This window comes from Macaca nemestrina, chromosome 13, assembly GCF_043159975.1.
Source record: "Macaca nemestrina isolate mMacNem1 chromosome 13, mMacNem.hap1, whole genome shotgun sequence".
In the NCBI taxonomy this organism is placed as follows: domain Eukaryota; kingdom Metazoa; phylum Chordata; class Mammalia; order Primates; family Cercopithecidae; genus Macaca; species Macaca nemestrina.
In genome coordinates, this window is record NC_092137.1 from 84867541 (window position 1) to 84887431 (window position 19891).

At 41.8% G+C, this 19891-nt stretch overlaps 1 long non-coding RNA gene across 3 annotated transcripts in view; it reads right to left on the reverse strand.

The window, feature by feature from the left end:
* Window positions 1–911: 911 nt before the first annotated feature.
* LOC105465359 (uncharacterized) overlaps window positions 912–19891 on the reverse strand; it is a 103694-nt gene continuing 84714 nt past the window's right edge. For 2 of the 3 annotated variants that reach the window (XR_011611954.1, XR_011611955.1), the window contains exons 2-3: window positions 3495–3675; window positions 912–2386 (exon numbers count right to left, since the gene is read on the reverse strand). This is a non-coding gene — a long non-coding RNA (uncharacterized lncRNA). Of the gene's footprint in view, window positions 2387–3494; window positions 3676–4674; window positions 5045–19891 lie in introns of those variants that run through there. The other variant, XR_011611953.1, reaches the window with a different exon arrangement.

Consider the following 19891-nt stretch of genomic DNA (forward strand, 5'->3'; position numbering starts at 1 on the left):
GAGCCTTACCAAATAGCATGGCCCTGCCCTGTGAATGGGAGACTGTGAGAGAACATGTTTCCGTTGTTTTAAGCCACCAGGTTTGTGGTCCTTTGATATGGGAGTCTAGGAACCTCACAAACATAGTGAGAACACTGAGGCTCATAGATGCTACCCGACCAACCAAGTACACAGGATATGTGAGAAAACTCAGGGTCATAGCTTGGGTTCCCTGATGAGGATTAGGGCATAGGTAATTTACTGGGAGAAGTGCTGCAATGAAGTAAGGGAACAGAATAAAGTGGGCATTATGAAGCCAGCAACCACAACAGAGAACTGAATCATAATTCCACAGGCAGGTTCTAGAAACAGTACAGATAATTCACCTCATAATTATCACCCCAAGGGGCAAAGGAGCAACGGGCATTTATGCCTCAACTCCCATGAGTCATGGGTGAGGACTGCCCAGCCTTTCTGGCCTGGCATAAGTGAAGGCCCAGTGGCTTTCTGCTGCTTTGGGGCAAGCTCTCAGACACAGAGAGAGTGGCTACTAGGAATCAAGTCAGGAGCACCCAGGCATGGGAAGGCCTAAAGGATCCAGGCGGGGTCTGGGCCTCTTTTATTCCATCTGGGTCATGATAAGGAGAAGCTGTGTACCCCGACAGCTTTGCCCTAAATGATAGACATAGGCAGAAATGTTGACTACAATACCTCATGAAGCTGTTAATTTACACTCCTCCAAAGCACTGTGTTACTCACCACTTACCACCTGCTTATTTCCTGACTGTGCTGCAAATTCAGCAATCAGTGATTTCAACAAGTTAACACGTATTCTAATTCTTCATGCTGGACAAAGGAAGGAGTAAATTAATACCCAGTGACAAACAATGCCACATAAAACAGATGGATACAAGTAGACCACAGGATATTAGTCCTCATCTGAAATTTTATTCACAAAGTTACAAAATCCCAAAGCTACATCTGTTCACATGAAGCCTTCTAATTCCTAGGGACATAAGAAATTCCATAGTGGGCATACCTAATCCAGGAGCCTCTCTCTAAAAGTATAGCCTGGTGTGGATTCTGGGAAGTCAAAGTTGCCGTCCATGTCTAAGTCAAATGATTAGGAATAAGAATACTTACCTTCCCTAAAATCCAGTTGCTACGAATGCTATATATAAATATTTGCTTAAATCTTCTTTAAACCTGTTTATCATTTTAATAACCCTCTTTATGATAAACAAGTTTCATAGATGTAATCTTAACTTCACCTGACCAAGTCTTACCTCCCTTACAATATAAGGCAGAAACTCTTAGTTCTGGTATAAATAGCTAATACGAAGAACAGTATCTTTAAAGCATTTAATAAGCACTTATAATGTATCAGATACTCTGTTAAACCATTTTCATATTGTATTTAATCCCTACATAAACTATACAAGGTATATACCATTACTTTGTTATTTTGCAGATGAGGAAATTGAGGATTAGAAAGGAGAAGCTGCTTGCAATCACTCAGCTAATGAAAGGCATATGCTTTTCCTGTTACTGAGGGACTGCAGTAACAGACAGTCCTAAACAAAGTATAAAGAAATGAATAACACACACTCCGTGCCCTCAGGATCACTTATAGCCATGATAACAGAAGACAGACAGCTACCTACAACATAAGGCAGAATGCCCTCCGCCTGCTTCTGTCGTAGTTTGCTTATTCCCCACCAGCATGGGGTAGAGAGTGTTTGTAAGAGACCCACAAAGCTTTAAAATCCCAGACACCCAGATTACACAGTGGACAAATTAAATCAAAATCTTGGGGAATGGGACAGAGTTAGTCTCAGCATCAGTAATTGTTAACGCTCCCCAGGTGGCTTCAGTGAGCATCTAGGATTGAGAATTACTGTGCTAGGATTGGTAACATACAATTCAGAAGTGACTTCCGTAAAGCATAATATGGGGTTGATTTCAAACTCTATCTGGACATTTTATTTAACATATATCATAGCCAGAGCTTGTGTGCTCGGTCTCATGGGCTGAAATTATGCCTTTCCAGGAGATGACTGTGCAGCCAAGGGTGAGAACCACTATTCTAGTGTTGCAGGAAAGTGTTCTGGGATTTCTTGGAGGAAAGGAAGGAGGGTGAGATCTGAGCAGGCCAGGCTCAGAGTCACATATCCCAGCTTGAACCTGAGCATCTCTGCTTTTGTCTTGTTTCTATTGTGGGCCTCTGCCTCAGGTTTCCAGAAAAGAACGGGCTCTGTTGCCGCAGAAATAAGTGTGAAAACCACCGTCTTAAGGTTCTTAGATGTCAAGAGTCCACAGGGTTCTTGTGTCAAGAAAACTATTTCTCAGCATCATCTTCAAGGTTACCTACTGGCACTTTGGTTAGTGGAGTTCTTGTGTGCAGTTGCTGAAAAGCAAAGAATTGCTGGAATTAGAAAAACACCATAACTTAATGAAAGTGTCAACAAATACCATAAACTTAGAGTTTGTGGGAGCCTTCACCTATTCATTCACTGCATATTTATTGTCTACTATGTTTTAGATGCTGAGGGTACACCTTGAAGTTGAGAGACAAGGTCTGGCTTTTAGGAAGCGTCTATTCTATTAAAATACAATTTAGTCAGGCACAGTGGCTCACGCCTGTAATCCCAACAATTTGGGAGGCCGAGGTGGGAGGATCACTTGAGTTCAGGAGTTCAAGACCAGCCTGAGCAATATAGTGAGACCCCATCTTTAAAAATAATAATAAAAATAAAATTTGTAGCATGCCATTGATTTGCATTGGGTTCCTAGCCCAACAGATCAAACCAATATATGGTAATTCATACTAAATGAAACAAATTAGGAGTATACTCATGTAACAAACAGCTGAACTTCAGTCAATGGTAGGTGGTCAGTTGATTCAAGTAAGACAAAATGCTGAGCTATAATAAGTTGTTCTTTTTACACAACTTCCCCTTTCTGTCCATAAATACTGCTGTCTGATCACGTGGCACACAGAAGCTCTTTGACACTGTTCTGGTTCTGGGGGCTGCCAGATTCATTTCACTAATCATTTTTGTTGTTGTTTTTTGGGGTTTTTTGCTTATACAAACTCGGATAAATTTAAACTTGAGATTTTTCCTTTTTAACAATTCTAATGGGGAAGACAAGCAAGGGACAAATGTATAAGTGAGATAAGATGCATAATACACATCTTTCATTCTCAGGCCTGTCTGCATGCAGCCCTGCAGAGGAGGGGCTCTGCCAGATGGTGCTCCTGCTGTGTCCCCCCAGCTTCAGAAGAGTCACTTTCCTTTCTAGTAAGGCTGGGGGGGTCCTCCACAGCTCAGTCCGTGGGGATCAGCTGGCATTTGCTACCACTGCTGCTGCTGTGGCCCCATCCTCAGAAGCTTATCTGAGATCTGATGGAGACCGAGAAACAGCTTGCCTTTTAGGGGCACCCAAAGGTCTTAGTTTCTCTACATCAGAAGGGTCCTTTGCTAATGAGGAGTTCGCTCTTAGGAGATCTTTACCTCCCCAAGGCTACTTGGCTTCCATACATTTTTGAAGTATCCGAAAGCCATCCTGTGAGAGACGATCACTTAAACAGATCTTGTTGCTTCACGTCTGCAACCTTAGATATCCAAGCCATTGAAGGTCTTCTGGGATTCACCCGAGAAAGAGGATTCCCGAACATGTCATTTCTGCATGTGTCTGAATTAACAGTCACAAACGATTAGAGCTCACTGGGTATACTATTATATCCCACAGTCTGATTTTAAAGCTACAGATAGGTGTTAATGTAGAGAGATGCATAATCTATAATCTGACGAATGAATATGTAAGAAAAAATTTGTAATAAGCTCATCAGTGTTAGCATATACATGAGAATGTCAAAGGTAGTTCAAACTCCATTTAAACAATCTGCTCTCCTAAACATTGCCTTGTTCTTAATATCCTTTTGTAACCTCAGAAAAAAAAAAATACCTCCTATATCCTGTGGATATAATCACAAACATCAAAATAAATAAGCTGAAAATTAATGAGTTTTCTTTTTCTTTAAATGACTATACAAAAGCTTCAAACAGTCTTCCCTTGTCAAATCATCAGGAATTTCAGGCACATAACTTTCATTCTGATGGGTTCATCTCCCAGAATAAAAGACTTGTTTATAAAACAGCATCGTTTTCTTCTCTTACTGAAAAATGCACACACACTTCAAAGTTAAAAACAAAAATTTCTTAAAGCACAAAGAAACAACTTAAAATCACTCCAAAATTCTTAGCGAAAATACAGAGATTAATTATTTGGAATCTTTCCTTCCAGTCTTAAATGTTATATAATATTTCTAGAGGAATAACCATTTTTGCTAAGAACCTGAACTAGCACACATCAGTACAGAGTTGCATAATTAGTGGCTTGGACAAAGATAGCAGTCATTTTTAGCTACCAAATTGGCAAGATCAGAAATGAATGGCACCATAAAGATCTCATGTCTTTCATTAATGCTTAAAGCTGACACTTTATTTATAAGGAGATTCTAAATTCCAGGCCAGTCTCACCGGGCTGTCCTTGATAGAGGTAGCCTGTTTGTCATGTTAATGAAGAGAAAAGTTCCAGTTCCCACAAAGACTTTCCTCCCCCACCTACAGCTAAAGAGGGAGAAAAATGCCAGCAGGTAAGGGGTAGAATTGGAGTGAACCACTTCCTTACCTTTGGGGCCAGCTGGCCTGATGTCAAGGTCAAGGGTGGGGCAGTTCCAGCTCCATCAGAGGTGACTGCACCATGACAGGCAATGCTCCTAGGCAAATCCACAGCTCAGCATTTGACAGGCTGGAATACTATCTATCCCAGTGCTTGTCAAACTGGAGCAGCATCAGAATCCTGGCAGAGGGCTTTTAAAAACACAGACTGGGGCCAGGCAGGGCGGTTCACATCTGTAATTCCAGCACTTTCGCAGGCCAATGTGGATCACTTCAAGCCAGGAGTTGGGAACCAACCTGGGCAACATAGCAAGACCCTGTCTCTACTAAAATATAGATTTAAAATTAAAACACACACACACAGATTGCTGAGCCCCACCCCAGGGTTTCTGATTCAGTAGGTTTGGGAATTTGCATTTATTATTATTTTTATTTTTTTATTTTTATTTTATTTTTTTAAAGATGGAGTCTCACTCTATCACCCAGGCTGGAGTGCAGTGGCACAATCTCAGCTCACTACAACCTCTGCCTTCTGGGTTCAAGCAATTCTCCTGCTTCAGCCTCCCATGTAGCTGATACTACAGGCATATGCCACCATGTTCAGCTAATTTTTGTGTTTTTAGTAGAGACAGGGTTTCGCCATATTGGCCAGGCCGGTCTCAAATTCCTGACCTCAAGTCATCTGCCCACCTCGGCCTCCTGAAATGCTGTAATTACAAGTGTGAGCCACTGCGCCTGGCCAAGAATGTGCATTATAACAAGTCACCAGGTGATGCCAATCCCAGGGGGTTCCAGGACCACACTTTGAGAACCACTAGTCTATCCTGATGCTTGCACTGTTTAACATAGAGGTTCAAAACTCAGGCTTTACAGTCTGTCAGATGTGGGTTTTGTCCCTAATTCCATTGATTAATAGCTTTGTGAACTTGGGCCAGTAACTCAATCAATCTGAGCCTCTATTTTCTCACAAGCAGAATAGGAATAATTGCAGGGTTGTTCTAAGAAATGGATCGTGTAATGTGTAAGCGCTAAGAGCATTGCCTGCTTCATAACAAACATTTAATACATGATTATTAGTCTTTCTATTCAAGTCCTACCTCAACACCCTCCTGGAATCTTTCTGTACCTGTTCCTATTGATCTCCTAGTCCTCTAAAATGTTGGTTCACTTGCTTTCCAACCTGCCCTGTGGTAAGGAAATCCATTTCCCTACCCCCATAGAGCCTCCCAACTCCACTAGCAAGTGGGTAATCCTCTGCTGCCACCTTGTGGCCTTCGTTCGCCTCACACGTTGCAGTCTAACCTTGCCAAAGTGGCGTTTCTGGGACTACAATCCAGTAGCTGAGCATTAAGAAAAGGAGCCAGACGTGGTGCCTGCTCAGGCTGCTCAGTCGATGTGAGGACTATGATGAAGGCTTCCCAACAGGACAGTCCGAAGGACACCCAAATCCGGAGGGCTACAGAATGACAGAAAGGAGCTGGGATCAGCACCAGGAGAGCGACCTGGCTGTGATCGCAGGTGAGTCTGGAGGCCCAGCTGAGCTCACTCAGGGCCTGGCCAGTGCCCTTCTATGCAGGACCCCAGGACACCTGCCTGTAGACATTTCTGAGGACTCCAGGGATCTCGAGCATATCCCTTCAGATGCCTCTTGCTACTGAGGTGGCCAAAGTCATGTGTGTCAAGGACAAGGCTATTAGAGGGTCCCCAATAGTCCCATGTTGGGACCATAGTCCCATTTCCTAATGAAGACTGCTCATTGTAGCTGGTTTGGAAGAGAAACCCAGCACTTCGGTGAGGAAAGAAGCAGGACAGAGAGATGTGAACAGTGAAACGAAGACTCAAGTTGCTCTTGTCTTTTATTCCCGTCACTCCTTCTCCCTGGTACAAGTGTCTTAATGAGGGGGGTTGACAGCTCGATGGTGGGGGTGGGTACAAATCCAAACTATATATATTTTTTCAGGGATAGTAGGAAACACCTCTTTCCAGGAGCACCTCACTCCTGAGGTTCACGATAGCATTAACTCTCTCCCCTCCTCGCGTTCTCATCCCTTACAGCGATGAACAATGAACCAGAAGGCAGAGTGGAGAGTGAGGATGACACCCGGGATGGCAACCACAGACCAGGAAGGCTGAGCCGGGAAACAGGTGCATTTTTTGGCTTCTTTTTTTAGAACATGGGTTATTTGGGGCCTTTTCAGCCTCATTTTTGGGCGCCCAGGCACCAATTCTGAGAAACAGGAAAAGTTGCACTCAGCATCTCCTCGCTAGACTATGCAATCCGGCAGTCAGAACCCTGAAAGGAATAAAAAGCAAAGCATGCTGGTCCTTCTCCAGGGGCTGGCATTTGTTCTCCTTCTGCAGAGACTCATTTCAGATTTGCCTCAGTGTAATATGCATAAGAGGTTAAGTCACTAGGGGCACCCCTTACACTCTCTAGAAGAAAGCTAAGACAAGGAAGGGGTTAAACAAAGGAGTGGGGCAAAACAGACACAGGTGGAGGAATGTAAGTTTTGCAGGTGAATCTGGGGGTGGGGGGTTATCTACCAACAATTATCTACCCCTTAACCAGACATAAGCCTTGAAAATTGACTTAAGGCATTTAATCGTGCTGTCTCACTTATTATAAAGCATGCAACAGTTTGACCAAGGTCTTTTTTACATTCATTAATTCACATGGGTTTTAAATCTTGCAACAATCCTCTTGCATTGGTAGAGCAAACATCACTTATTCACTGATAAGAAAAATGGAAGCTCCAAGATACTAAATGGCTTGTCCAAAATCACAGAGCATTAGTCTGTGACTAAGAGGCAAATACATTGCCTCCTAGGGCAAAGTATTTTTATCCAAAACTATAAACTTGTACAGCACTAGCTACTTAACCGGCATGAAGCACTTCAAGCAAGGCCTTGAAGGAATAAGGGGTTAGGGAGTGTGTGAACATGGTGCATATAAGTTTGGGTGAGAGAAGCAAAGTTGCAGAATGAGGACTGATGTGCAGGAAAGTGGCTTGGTTTGGTAGCAGTGAGCAGTCAGAGAGGAATATGAGTCCTGGGTGCTGGGACAGAAGGTGAGTGGAAGCTTTGTAGATTATCAACCAACACAAGACAAACTCCTCATTTACCTTATACTCTTACTTTTCCTCCTTATGTAGATCCTAGTTGCCCAGTTGCACCATGGGAAAAGTCTCTTCTCAAAGCCAAAACTATCCAAGGTGGGGGAAAAGATCCTAAAACACTTTTGACCATTTTTGTGTGGTTCTAACTTGTCTGAGCGCAAAGAAACTTTCCTTTGTTAACTCAGGGGCTTCAAAGCCAGCTTTGTTTTCATGCCTAGTATTGATTTGGATCCTCCGAAGGGTCTCTTGACATCTCTCCACACCTTGCTTGATGAAGCCAGCAAGTCCAATAGGCCTCTCACTCACTGACAGACAGAGATGTTCAGAGCCCCTGTCTGGCATAACAAAACCTCTCTAGGCCAGAGTGAGGAGCTGAATGGCAAATCTTCACACAGGGCTTATGAGCTCCTTCTGACATCATAGTTTTTCTAGCCTGGAGAAAGCACTGGTGAAGGGAAGGGACCACAGGACTTTTGTATTCTCTGCTCCTAACAGACATAAACTCTTGAGAGGCAGCCCTTCACCGTGCGATCCCTGAAAGAGGCTAGGCTAGACCAGCCATCAACCGTCCTAGTTCCCAGCCTAACCCTGCCCCCCACAAGCTAGGTTACTCTGCCACGTCCCTTCTGGCCTCAGTTTCCACATCTGTCCAACAAAGCCTGGATGGAAGATTTCTAAAGCCCTCCCCAGCTGTCTTTTCTCTTTGGTGCTATGACAGGTTAAATTCCTCACTTCTTTCATACCTGCCTTTGACACAGTGTTTAGCTCTTCAGCCATTAAACCCTGGCGTGTCTGAAGGAGTAGCAAGGAGAGATCAGCCAGCCAGAGGGTTTCAACAAAAATACCTCACATGCTTGACAAATATTTATCAACCAAAATGATATCAACTTATTCTACATACAAAGTCTGATGTTTTCACAATTTGGTACTCAAAAGTGGTTTTCAGTGTTTCGTACATATACATGGCAACCAGAACTAAGAAGAAATGTGTACTCTTTATTTTTTTTTTTTTTTTTTTTTTTTTTTTTTTGGAGACAAAGTCTTCACTCTTGTTGCCCAGGCTGGAGTTCAATGGTGCGATCTCGACTCACTGCAACCTCCGCCTCCTGGGTTCAAGCGATTCTCCTGCCTCAACCTCCTGAGTAGCTGGGATTACAAGTGCCTGCCACGAAGCCCGGCTAATTTTTTTTTTTTTTTTTTTTTTTTTTTTTTGTAGAGACAGGGTTTCACCATGTTGGCCAGGCTGGTCCCAAACTCCTGACTTTAGGCCATCAGCCCACCTCGGCCTCCCAAAGTGTTGGGATTACAGGCATGAGCCACCATACCCAGCCCAAAATGTGTACTCTTGGGGCACTCGTTTGGCTTTGTGGGCTGGGGATGATGGTGCATTATCTGATAAAGTAGAGGAAAATTTTACTTTATCTGAGAAACATATTTGCAGCCAGTCTCAGACACACTAAGTCACAGAAGAAAGAAGAATCAAAATAAAGAGAGTTCTGTTGTCAGCTGTTTCCCTGCTAGCTTTACCTTAAAAAGCAGCCATCTGTGCCCTGTGTCAGGCAGACATGGCAGGATGTGCTGACCCCCGACTCCTGACGCCTCAAAACACACACTGGGAGTTTAGAGCCCGCCCAGGCTGCCTCTCCCCATCTCAGAGGGAAGGCGGATGCTTGCAGCCGCTCCAAACTGCTTCTCTTGGGCTAAGAAATCTTCACCCAGGGGTGTCAACAGCGTGGGAGTGGAGACAGCAGGCAAAGGGGAGCAGGGAGCTCCTATGACCTTGCAGAGGACAAAACCACAAACCCCTGGCAAGTGACCTGGCTTTTAAGACCAAATGAAGCAAGACATTTATATTTTTAAATTTTTAATTGACAAATAATAACTATGTATCTTTATGGGGTACAATGTGAAGTCACAATATATGTACAATGATTAAATTCAGCGTACAATGTTTAAATTCAGCTACTCAGCACACACATAATCTCACATACTTAGCATTTATGTGTGGTGCAGGCAAGGCATTTGACCTCAGTTTTGTCATCCATAAAATAGGAATAAAAATTGCTATCATACAGGACAGTCGGGTTTCTCTTCCTTTCCTCACACTCCAAGCAGTGCCTGGCAGAGGGAAATAATTTGATCCATATTTAGTGAGTAAACCTCACATTTTGTCCAGAGCCAGCTCAGAGCCCACAGATAAAATCTCGTTATCTTCCCCTAGAGGCTCTCTCTAAAGCTGAAAGATGAATCCAGGGTACATCAGTTGGGATTTTACCTAGGTCTCTAGCTCCTGTCTCATCCTTTTCTCTTTTGTAGATCTCAGGACTCCCAGCAGAAGCCTGTGTTTTCCAAAACAGAAGACAGATGAAAAGACCCGCAGGCTACAGAGGGCAGATGCTGCCCAGCTGAGAGCATGGCCTCTCGCAGCTGCGGAGCCCACAGTTCTCATTGTTTTGGATGTGGGGTAGAAGATTCCCACGTGGTATAAATGTGCCATCTCACATCAGTCGCAGGATAAATGTGGGCTCTCAAGTGCCAGATTTTATCTAAGGGACAAAAATGAGAGGAAAAGCGGAAGAGGGAGAGAAAGCTCCAGCCTCCCCCGTGCCAAAGCCTCAAGAATCAGCAATTTTTGCCTTTTGCCATTTGATTGACTTTAAGTCACCATTTAGAAGGGAAAACAGAACGTCAACAGAAAAACCTTGAACCATCTTTAACCCTTTATCTGGAGCTAAAAATGAATTTTATTTCACTGTCTCACAGCAGCCTGAAAGGGACTGAAGGAAAGATGGGGTGATTCTTCAGAAAGCCCCACACAACCAGGCAGGGCTCCATTCAATAATAGAACTGCAGGACGAGATATGTTCTTGTTCTCTGGCTGGACCTCACTGGTGATATGGTTGTTAGTAATGAAAAAGCAATAGTCCTGTTAATTTCCTTTAATTCAACTCACCTGTTTTCCTAATAGCTAAAGCCACAGAGAATTCTCTCCTTTGCCTGGAAAGCTTCTATTTCCCCTCCATCCTCCTTTGAAGTCTTCCCTGACTCTGTGATTTCACTGTGCTCCCAAACCAGCAATGGAGCACTGCTCAATAAAAATATGATGTTAGCCACAAGCAAGTTTGAATTTTCTTGTAACTACATTTTTAAAAGTACAAAGAATCAGATGAACCTAATTTTAATACATTGTATTTAACTCAATATATCCAAAATAGTATCAATTTAATATGTAGTCAACATTTCAAAACATTAATGTTTTAGGCCAGGTGTGGTGGCTCGTGCCTGTAATCCCAGTGCTTTGGGAGGCCAAGGCAGAATGATTACTTGAGTCTTTGAGTTACAGACCGGCCTGGGCAACATAGCAAGACCCCATCTCTACCAAAAAATTGAAAAATAAATTAGCTGTGGATAGCGGCATTCGTCTGTGGTCCCAGCTAGTCTAGTCAAGAGGCTGAGGAAGGAGGATCTTGAGCTTAGGAGTTCAACATTACAGTGATATGATCGTGCTACTGCATTACAGCCTGGAGGACAGGGTGAGACCTTGTCTCTTAATATATATATTACATTCTTTTTTCATTCTAAGTCTTCAGAGTACGGTGTGTGTTTTACACTTGGAGCACATCTCAGTTCAGACTAGGCACATTTCCAGCACTCAGCAGCCATATGTGACTAGAGGCTGCTGAATGACAGCACTGCCCTAACAGAACACTTAGCACATTTTTCTGAAATTCTGTGTTTACAAGTTCACCTGCCCTATTAGAGTGGAGCTCCTTAAGAACAGAACCATCAACAGGGATCAATTCATAGCAGTTGCTTCATAACTCTATGTAGAATGATTGACCAGATTAATTCAAAAATCAGTGTCACTATTAACCACAGATAGAAGAGGAGAGAAAGGGAATGTATTTGGTGTTAAGGATTTTAAGTTAGAAGCACTATGAGACCCCTGGAGAATGATGCTCAGAAATAAGTCAGAGAGAGAGATGGAAGATCAGAAAAGGAACAGGATGAAAAATAAAGGTTAGGGAGGCATGGTTTGGGACGGTTACCTTTACCATAGAAAGCAGAAACATGCATCCACTCATTTCACATAAAAATGCTGTGGGTCGGCCGGGCGCGGTGGCTCAAGCCTGTAATCCCAGAACTTTGGGAGGCCGAGACGGGCGGATCACGAGGTCAGGAGATCGAGACCATCCTGGCTAATATGGTGAAACCCCGTCTCTACTAAAAATACAAAAAACTAGCCGGGCGAGGTGGTGGGCGCCTGTAGTCCCAGCTACTCGGGAGGCTGAGGCAGGAGAATGGTGTAAACCCGGGAGGCGGAGCTTGCAGTGAGCTGAGATCCGGCCACTGCACTCCAGCCTGGGCGACAAAGCGAGACTCCGTCTCAAAAAAAAAAAAAAAAAAAATGCTGTGGGTCATCTGTAAGGAAAATAATAATATGCATCATGAGAAATTCATCTCAGCATGCAGATGCACTACTTCCCTCTTGCGGTTAATTACCTGGGGCAGGTCCTGGACAGGCCTGGGATGTGGGTGAGATTCATGTGCAATGCCTTCTACATAGCAGGGTTCTCCAGCTCTGCATAGAAGTCCTCCCTCTTCCTCTCACCCCACTTTCCCAGTGGTCAATACCCTCAACAGAAAAAGGAGTCTCTGGCAGACTCTCTCACATTACGGCAGTGCTTCTCAAATATTAATATGCATATGTACCCGGGGATCTTGTTAAAATGTAGATTCTGACTGAGTAGGTCTGGGGTGGAGACTAAGATTCTACTTTTTAAGATGTTCCAGAAGATGCTGATGCTGCTGGGCCATGGGCCACACTTTGAGTAGCCGGGCACTGGGGGTTAAAGACCTATGTAAAGCTTTATCCAGCCTTAGGTTTTAAGAAAAGAATCCCAGAGAGAGCACTTTAGCCCACAGAAATACAAGAAATGATAGCATTTAAGTGATCAGATGGGACTCATGAGACATAAAATGTCCCCTGAATTCTGCAAAAAAATACTACAGAAGCATTTCTGTTTACAGGTAAGGCCGTCTCATTAGTAGGCAGCACTTGTGGGATATTACAAATCATGCTGGAATTGAAGTTGAATTTGAATCCCCCTCTGTTATACTTACTAGCCGTTACCAGCCATGTGATGTTATGATTATCACTTTGCTTCTATAAATCTAAGTTTCCTTATCTATAAAATAGGTGTAATATCACAGAGGTTCTTTGAGTCTCAAACAAAATAGCATATGTGACATTACCTGGTATAGTACCTGACATATGTTTGAGTCTCAACAAATGCTTATTAAATCTTAAGCAAAATATTTTCCAGTTACCTCTGTGAAGACAGCACTGGAATAAAGTTGGTGGAGTGTGAAAATAATTTTTAAGATGATACATATCTGCTTTTAAGTTGATCCATCCTCAGAGTTAGGATATTTGTCTTGAACTAAATGTATCCCCCTGTATAAAAGCAATGCAAATGCATTTCAAGCAGATGCCTAGAGAGCAGGCATAATTTCATCTTTACCTATTTTTATATTTCTTTACTGCTGCCATGAGAGCATTTTAATAACCTCCATGGAGTTGAAAGTGATGCAGGTAATTGCCATAAGTAATTTAAGGGCTATTAAAACTAACAAACCTCTTCTGTGGAATACCTTGTTAAGCAGTGATCAGCAGAAAACACATAAAGATCATGCACACTGTAAATTCAAGCCCCTTTTCCAGTTAGACTGAAGGGGGAATGTAGCCACATTACACATAAGAAGGGTGCAGATATTAAAGCCCTTCCTGTTCAGGTCTTGGGATAGCTCAAGCTGCAGATGCCCTGGCAATCTAATGAGACCCACTGCCTTCAGAAAAGGCAACCCCATCTCCGCTATAACTTCCCATCACCTAAACTGGCTGCTATTTTTTCCATGCATGCTTCTTAAGGTATAAATCAAAGCATGTTTTAGCACAAAACCCCAAGGGCCTGGGTTCTAGCCTTGGATCGGTGAATCACTAGCTGTGTGACCTACAGCAATTCTTTTCACCTCTCTAGGCACAAACTGCTACAGCTATAAAATGAAAACGATTTATTGTGTGTCCTCAAAGATCTCTTTCAGCTCTAAAATCCTTTGATCCTAAACAAATTCTATACTTAGAAGCCCTTTTTCTGACTATTTTAACTATCAAAAATACAACCATGAATCAAAACTAGGGTGCAAAAAAAGGAAAGAGAAAAGATCCATGAAAAGCATAATATTACAAAGTCCATGCATATTAAGCATCCCAGAATCTCATAGGTCCATACTCAGCATGAAGTTATTCTTCCTTCATATGCTGGCCTAATGAATTTGATTTCCTTATTCACAAGGCTCATAACACACCAGAAGAGGCAAATAAAAAAAAAAAAAAAAGCTGGCAAAAACACTGACAATAATAAGTAAATGGCCGTAGAGGAAAAAATAAAAAATAGATAGAAAACTTCAAAAAGGCAGGGACTTTGTCTGGTTCACTGCTACATACGCAGTGTCAGGCACATAGTATGTGCACAAAACATGTCGGATGAATGAATGAATGAAAACAATACTTACAAAAAGCAGATAAAATTTGTGTAAGTACAGTGATCTGGGAGAGCCTCCTAATGATTGTTTCACATGCTGCAATTAATATTCATGAGGGTGGCTAAGACTCAGCAAGGAAAATTTAAACTATGCTCAGCAAGCTCTCATTTAGATGAAAAATTACTACTTCTGGTTAAACATGGTATATTGAGCACATGTTTATCTCTGTTCTCTCCAAACACTCTACTAAAAATCAACGTGTATGTGTGTGTCATCTCCACAAGGAAAAAGAAGGAAGAAAGGATCAACAGTGGACAAGAAATGTCAGTTACGCAGGACTAGAAAACATCAAATAAAACTGTCAGAGCTGATGAAGCTGAACAGCAAGGGCCTGCAGAAGTGATCCAGTGAGAAACCAGCCAGGTGGGCCTCAGATCCATGGAAAACTCAGAAATCAGAGGCAGCCACACAACAGGCACGAGGAACTGGACTGCATCAGGAGAATTTGTTTAAAGTCTGTTAAGAAAGTAGTTAAATTCTCAAGTTTCTTCTCCTGCCTTGGCAGTAAACTAGAGATTTATTCAACAAAGAAAAGGATACAGAGAAAGTTTAGCCCAGGATTGTGGCAGATGGTAGGGAGAGGGACACATCTGAAAACAAGTGTATGAGTGAGTCTACATACAGAACAAGGAGGTTCCAGGTTCCCTGACTCTCTGGATTTAAAAATACTGGCAGCTTAGGGACATACCTCTCCCACTACCACCTTTCCAGGCAGGAAACTGGAGGATTCTTAGATGGGGAAACTGAATATATCCACAATCTCTTGATTCTGACACTCAGGATTCTCCCACAAACAGCTGGATCCCCAACTAGCACATTATAATTGACAAGCTCTGCCTCTACCTAAAAAGAGTGACCAGTCAGCTCTAATGTAATATTCTCAAGTATCAACAGACAAAAAAAATGCTAAAATTAAGCCTCCAGTGAGAAAAAACAAGACTAAAACAAATTAATAAAAAACTCAGAGGAAATCAAGACAATGGATAGAGAAGAAAACTTTGTACAGAGATAATATCTTTAGAGAAACAGAAATATTCATCCTTGGCAAAATAACAAGATGTCATTTTTTTAGGGAATAGAAAACAAATTAGAACTCTTAAAATTGGACAATACGATATTTGAAATAAAAAATTCAACAGAAAAAAAATCGATAGAAAGTTTGGGATACAAAGTCAAGAGAATCTCTCAGAACAAAAAGACAGAGATAAAACAGTAGTAAGTAAAAGGGAAATTTGAGTGTCAGTCAGTCCAAGAAGCCACAGTATAACAGAGTTCCAAAAAAAGAGAAGAGAGAGAACAGAGTAAAATAAAGAGAATGAAATTATCGAAATATTGATGCCCAAAATATTCCTTTAACCGAGAAACATAGGTTTTCAGATTAAAATAGTCTGGTGGCTCTTTATGACACCTGAATGTATAGCACAATGAATAAAGAGGTTGCCCATACCATGTCACACTACTGCAAATTTTCAGAGCATGTGGGATAAAGAGAAGATACTAAAATCTTCACATTATAAATACCTAGTTCACAGAAGAAAAAAAGACTGGAAATATGAATGTCATCAGATATCTCAACAACATCAAAGCCGGAAGTCAGTGCAGCAACAGTTTCAAATTTGGAATGAAAAGTTGCATCCCAATATTCTACATTCAGCCAAATTACCAATTAAAGTGTGAAGAAAGAGTAATACATATTAAGGCTTTCAGGGTGTCAAAAAATATTGCTCACACATGCTTTCTCAAGAAGCTACTGGTGGTGCTCTACTGAAATCAGGATATAACCAAAGAAGAGAAAGAGAGGGGAGGCAGGAAATAAGAGATACATCCCGGGAGACAGGTGAAGAGAAGGGCCAGGAAACCAGCTGTACAGAATGCCCAGAGCACAGCCTGGAAGAGGAGAGAGAACTCCTGAAGGAGCGTCCCCAAGAATAATGAAAAGCTGATGCTTCTGCCTGGTTGAGAAATAACAGTCATTGGTGTTGGGAAGTTTGAAAATAGTGATAGGAACACAGACAAACATTCAAGTAAGGAAAAAAATGAGTTAAGTATTAATTCTAGAAAGCAAAACATTCTGAATGAGAAAGGAAATGTAAGCACAAAATGCTAGGTGGAAAATTAGGAAAACATTTAATATGGTTTTATCTAAACATTTTTGTATAATTTCACGTGGAAAACAGGAGGGGGAGCAAGGATGTTGGATTATATAAGTATGCTAAATCCTCATCTTCATAATAAGCCAATAAAAGGTGAAAAATGATGAAATTTTATAAACCAAGAGCTAGTATTTGATTCAATAGAGTTTAGGGAGAAGTGGATCAGGAAACGGCTATTTTATGTTTGGTTTTTGTTTTGTTTTTCTTTTAACTTTAATTGTTTGATTTTGATAAAAATTTACTTTGGTAAAAAATTTTAAGCTACTTAAAAATGAAGTCAGATATCATAAAGAGCTTGATAATTGCACGATGCTATCAAGTTAGAATGACCCTAGTGTGGGGATTATGGAAAACTGACCAGACCAGCAAAGTTGAAGGTGACCTGAGACATCATCAAAATCCAAGGGGTCTTGTCCAAAGGGATGAGGCAAGATGCAATGAAAATAATCTGAGTTTTGTGCTTCTTGACATCAGGTAAGAGCACAAGTCTTTAATTCAGGGGCCCTAAATATGTCAATAATTGAAGCAGGCCTCCGTTTTAAGAAAAATGGCCATGGAGAGTCATGGATTGGCCTCCAGTTCTGGAGACAATCGTTAGTCATTCAGGTCAGTCTCCAAAGTCTCTAATGGGGTAACTGAGCAGCAGACACAAAGGAAAAAGGCCAAGAACAGCTACTGTCTGGGCACAAGATAGTATCAGCCTGGGAAGCCACAGCTCAGTGATTATGAAGGCATCCAAGGGCTTAAATCCAAGCAACTGTAGCTGCAAACTCGGATTACAATTTCCACAGTGGCAAGGACTACACTTGCACACCCAGGTCCACAGTCATTAGTCCTGAGCCTATGCAGGGTTGGGTCTGCAGATGGCAGACAACACTGGAGACAGAAAATGGAGCTGGCACAGGAAGTGACCTACAGAAGAAAAATATCTAACACAAGCCAAAAAGAGTCTCTTCAAAATGGTAAAGTTTTATGCTAAGCTTTAGTACTTAAAGCTTCCATTACATGAAATATTCACTTACGTCGAACAGCTCATTCCCCAGTAATATGAGATTAATGAGGCATCACTGTGCATAAAAACTACCGAACTGGCTCAGATCAATGGTCTATCTTGTCCAGTATTTTGCCTTTTAAAGGACATAAAAGAATAAGCAATTTGGAGACAGAAGTGTCTGGATTTGGGGCTTGTTTCTACCACTTTGAACTACATGACCAAATTATTTATCTACTCCCAGCCTCAATGTACTCATCTGTAAGACAGCACTAACAATACCTTCTTCTTGGTGACATTGTGAAAATTCAAGGAGATGCTATCTTTAAAAGTACTTTATAGACTGTTCTGCAGTCTAAGCATGTGAATGAATGTAGCTGAATGATGTGTGAAAGCTTGCTTTTCATATGTATCCTGAAGATCATTCATTTCTTTTAAGAAATTCAATTGTTGACTTTTGTAGGAATATATCTTTAAAAAATCCCAAACCCATGAAAAATTTTGGGTCTCTGACTTCAGAGGAAATCTTAGCATATTCAACTTCAAAACAATTAACAGGGAAGTTAACCGAAATCTTACAGTGAACAAAGTATGTTACAGAATCTAATGCCTTCCTGTGTCATCTCACTTCCTCACCCTTATATCTGAATCTTCCCCAGACCTGGGCTCTCTGCTCACTTGTGCTCTTAGCAAAGACCTCATAAACTGGTGTATTGTGCATGGGTCAGAGGCTTAATGGGGGGCTAGAAGGAATTGTTGGGCTAAGTTAAATGGCTCTTCCTCATTACACATTCAATGAAATACTTTCTGGAAGGTCACATGAAGCCTAGGCCTTCTCACATGTCTCCAGGAGGTGGTCTGCCCTAGAGGACTAAGCCAGTCAGTCAGGCAGCTGGCCGAGCGGGTTCTGCTATTTGGGGCTCACCACAGGATGGGGAATCTGAAGGTACAGGTTAGAAAGTGGGGAGCATTCAGCAATGTTTTGGTTAACAGTCTAATTTAAATTTTCACTTTTTTCTGCCTCTGTTAAAACACCATGGTAAAGTGGAAAAAGCACCCTAGTAGAAGCAGAGTTGGGTAAAGGGTTTGTCCTAATGCTGTCTTTGTTACCAGCCATGAGACTTTAGACAAACTACTTTGCCTCTGTGGGCCTCAGTTTGTACTAATGATGAGTCTGGACTAGATCACAGTTTTTAAATATGCTTTGCAGATTCTGGATTCCCCAGTGATACTTGGGGTCACATCTGGAAAGGCGGAGAAGAGAAAGGTAAGGACATGGAGGCAAAGGAGTGTGAGTCCCTCCTCCAGATCCCATGTAAGACGAACAGATTTATCACTCTCTCTTTTATCTATTTCACACTAAGAGTTCTGAAGGCAGCACTCCCTGGATAAGAAAACATTTGAAAACCACTGGATCATAGGTCCCCAATATTCCTTCCAATCCAACAGTTCTCTGATTAGTTAACATTCTCTGGCACTGGAGACATGAAATACACCACACAAGAAGATAAATCCTGGTCTTGGAAGTATAAGCTTCCAAGATTTGTCAAAACTAGCACACCTAGGGTAGCAATCCTGGCTGGAACTATCTCATACATCTCCAAGAAAAATAAATCTGTACTCAATAAGCATTTTTTGTTGCATAAACCATCATAATGTGCTCATAGGAAAAGACACAGCCTGCCCTTGTAGGGTTTATGCTATTAAAGAGGTGAGATTGAAACACAGAGAGTAATACCAGTGCAAATTGCCCCTCTCCCAAACAAAGAATATAAAGTAAGCAACACTACCATATGCAAACTCTGAATGTGTTTTCATGTAACAGTCGGGGAAAGCATAGGAGAAACTGGTTCAAGCAATGGCAAAAGTCTTTATGGAAAAGGAAACAGTTGAGCTAAGCCTTGAAGACAACATCTGAAGTCCAAGAACTAATCACTAATTCTTGGACCCTTAAAGGTTTCTAACTCTGTAAACCTCGGTTTAGAAATGAGATCAATGTTAACTAATCTTGCTGACCTGAAAAACATGTTTTACAGCAGAACAGTTTCCCTCCCCCCGAAAAGCCTACATCCTTTAAACTTTATTCCTAAAAAGGTTTGAAAATGGTTCTATGGCAAAGAGACACAAAGCTTTATTAACCAATTATTGGCTACAGGGGTGCTTACATCACCACAACCCCCAGTTCCAGGTGACTCAGCAGAGAGAGGGACTCCATCTGTTTGGGAGAAAGTAAGGAAAAAGACAAGAGTTCCTTCCTGGTAATCCAGATAATTCTTCCAGATCTTACCCATGATTCATGTAAGTTATACAAGAAAAGGTGTAAATATTAGCAAAAGGAAGGTGTATCTTACATATTTTCTT